Source organism: Etheostoma spectabile, chromosome 14, assembly GCF_008692095.1.
Source record: "Etheostoma spectabile isolate EspeVRDwgs_2016 chromosome 14, UIUC_Espe_1.0, whole genome shotgun sequence".
Lineage (NCBI taxonomy): Eukaryota > Metazoa > Chordata > Actinopteri > Perciformes > Percidae > Etheostoma > Etheostoma spectabile.
This window is the reverse complement of record NC_045746.1, coordinates 6,663,564-6,666,719: the sequence shown is the minus strand read 5'-3', so window position 1 is coordinate 6,666,719 and position 3,156 is coordinate 6,663,564. Positions and strand designations below refer to the sequence as shown.

Here is a 3,156-nt window from a genome sequence, read left to right as displayed (position 1 = left end):
GATTGATACAGCATAGTATTGCAATATTTTCCGTGGCAATACTGTATCGATACACAGACAGTAAGTATCGGTCTATTAACATATACGTGTTGGTAAGTTTGTCTGCTTGATGATCTCATTTTGAAGTGAGATGAACAAACTGAGACATTTATCTTTTTAGATAAAACAGATGTTGACAAACTTTCCTTTTTGTGGGATTAATTTGAAATTGGAAAGAATTTGCAATATATTTAAAATTGCAATAATATTATATTGTGACATAAGTATCGTGCTGATATTGTATCCTCAGGCCTCTGGTGATTCCCAGCCCTACAGAGTAACCTCGGGAAGGAACTTGTTTTGGGAAAACTCCGATTGGACAGATAGTCTAGCTAGCTGTCTGGATTTACCCTGCAGAGATCTGAGGAGCAGTTAACCATAGTCGTCATTAATCCACCGGAGGTTAGAACGCCAACACAAAGGAACAGGAAGGGGACGGACATCTGGCCGAAGTGAGGGACCTCGGCGTCTCCTGAACAATCATGGAAATTAAACTTTGTTGATATAGACCAGGGGAAGGCGGGGTCTGGTAAACCAGCTGCGGATTAGATTGGCTACACGTATCTTTGGAAGTAGAACTCATTTTGCTATTAACTTTCATCTGCCTCCCACTTGTTATGTAGCCATGGGTAACTTTAAAAGGCTCTGTGCAACAGCATCTGCATCACAGCTGGATTTAGATTAGTCCCATTTACATTCACTCTAGGGAAGGGAAGATTAACCCATCTGCATCGGTGCACCCACATAAAAATGCATGATGCGAGAGAAAAAAGTGCACACGGATGGACTCTGAATTATTTATATTATCTTTAATAGAGTCTGCGTCTTTATTGTTCAGAAATAACCAATAAAAATGACCAATATTGTTTGACTCTCATAACAAATTACTAAAGTAAAAGTCCACATTTACCATTTGTGAAACAAACTCCAGTAAAAGTAGCGAGCACGCTGATTGATTATGAGACTATTAACAGAATTTAATAGATCAATAGATCAAAATCAAATCCGTTCTTAAGCCTTTAATGGAAGTGAAAGTATTTCTGCAAACCTTTGAAATCGCAATGCAGGCTGCTTAGCAAAACAATTTGTTGTTTGCTTCGGAAGAACCAAACAAATCAAATCAAACTCTCTGTACCATACTGAAATTCAGAGCATCATATTCTTTTGCTTAGCCTCGTATCGCATCGAATCGCACGTGTTCAATCAGATCGTGTCGAATCCCCACAAATTTCCACGGAGTCCTAAAAAGTCTAGAACTTAAAAATCTAAATCTTAGGCCTTAAAAAGTCTATTTATGTCTTTATGTCGTGATATAGGTCTTAAATTCCATTTATCATGGTCTTATAAAAGAAAAGTCTTAAAGCGCTCATATTGTGCTCATTTTCAAGTTCATAGTTATATTTTGCGGCTATACCAGAATAGGCTCACATGGTTTCATTTATAGAAAACACCATTTTGTTGTACTGCACATTGCTGCCGCTCCTCTTATCACCCTGAGTGTCCATCTTTGTTGGGGGTCGCACATGCGCAGTGAGAACTGCTAGCTAGTCAGGAGCAGAATATGAGGGCGCGCCAAGCTAGCAGCTAGGCGAGCATTGTAACGTGTGTTACAAAGTGATGTCACAGAAGTAAAGGCTGGACTACAATAGAGCTGTTTGGAGCAGTTTGTGAACAAAGTTTTCCGTTGGGGTGGTAAGTGCCTTTGGGGTGGATTTTGCTCCTCTGAGAAAGGTACAGCATGTATTATCTAAAAAAGATATGGGGAGTGTAGAGTGTCGGCGCCAATTTCCTACCAGTTCCAAACAGTAAGCTGAAAACCAGAGCAAAGGTAGAAACATAAAAGAAACATAAAACAAAATAAGCTGTCAGCCTCTCTCCCTAAGCCAGCAGACTATCCTGCAAAGAGCTATTCCTCCTGTCTGAGAAATCCAAAAAACAGCCTTGTAGGTCTGGGTATTCAGTCAGTCAGAGAGAAGGAGTTGTCATGGCTGTGTAGAAGGCAGCATATTAACCTCCATCAGTCTGACGTGGACCTTATTGTGCTTCTTACTGCAATGAATGTAAAACAGGGTTATTAATCATTGGACGCCGCAATAATCATTCATATCAGTCAAATAATATGAATTGTAGGACAATCAGATATAGAGTTTATTTTCATGAACCTACAGTATGTAGCTGATAAAAAAAGCCAAACAGAATCTATTCCGCATTCTTTTTCCTCAGAATTTCCCCCAGGATTTGTTCAGCCTAAAGCAGAAGCAGATTGCTAAATTTGACAGATTTTTTATTTTGGATCACCACTAAAAACTTTAAAAAACAATATTCAGATTCTGTTTGTGTCTGCTGATTAGTAATTATTAAACACAACACTTTAATTCTGCATTAACAGTTTGGCATGAGTAAAGGGTTGCCTGTATATGCCACAGTTACTGTACATGCAAGACATGATGGGCGTTATTCACAAAAGGACCACCACGAGTCCTCCTAAAGGCTACTAAAGACTTTCCTCTTGAGATGTCTTCACAAAGCTGCTGAGGGACACGTTTAGTAAAGAACAAAGAGAAGGAGCTGGGTCGACCCCGTTGATATGGAAGACATCATGTTTCCTGAATGACCCTACGCTACCCTGTGCTTAGAGCCATTGGTTGACAGGTGACTGTGTCAGTGTGAACTAAAATATCACACTAACACAAATACACAAGAGCATGAGGAACAGCTTCAATACAATAATGGATGGATGGATGGATGGATGGATGGATGGCTGGATAAGCATGTGATATTTTAATAATATCATCAAACTTTGATCTGATAATTCCACACATCACAGTATGCACTAACTTTACGTGATAATCTAGCTCTTATTTATGTATTCATTGCATTTTTGAAAAATGTTTTTAAACTTTTTTATATTCACGAAACGTAACATTGACAAACAGTTACAAACAACACACTGGGACATATGAATGCGTCCAAGGGCCACAAAAGCACAGAGAGAAAAATTGTGAGGGAGGGAGACAAAACAACACATAGAGAAACAGACACACACACACACACAGACACGAGACAAGGGACCAGTCACATAGGCGAACAAAAGAAAAGGCTGCAGCACAAACTCAC

The 3,156-nt window shown here is 39.3% G+C and overlaps 1 protein-coding gene and 1 long non-coding RNA gene across 10 annotated transcripts in view; one reads left to right on the top strand and one right to left on the bottom strand.

The window, feature by feature from the left end:
• LOC116702130 (uncharacterized) overlaps window positions 1–1,654 on the bottom strand; it is an 11,996-nt gene extending 10,342 nt beyond the window's left edge. Inside the window, exon 1 of the long non-coding RNA XR_004335063.1 lies at window positions 1,642–1,654. This is a non-coding gene — a long non-coding RNA (uncharacterized LOC116702130). The remainder of the gene's footprint in view (window positions 1–1,641) is intronic.
• The window catches only part of LOC116702075 (receptor-type tyrosine-protein phosphatase U), a 221,250-nt gene that overhangs the window by 203,583 nt on the left and 14,511 nt on the right, over window positions 1–3,156 (top strand). The gene's annotated exons all lie outside the window — the stretch shown is intronic.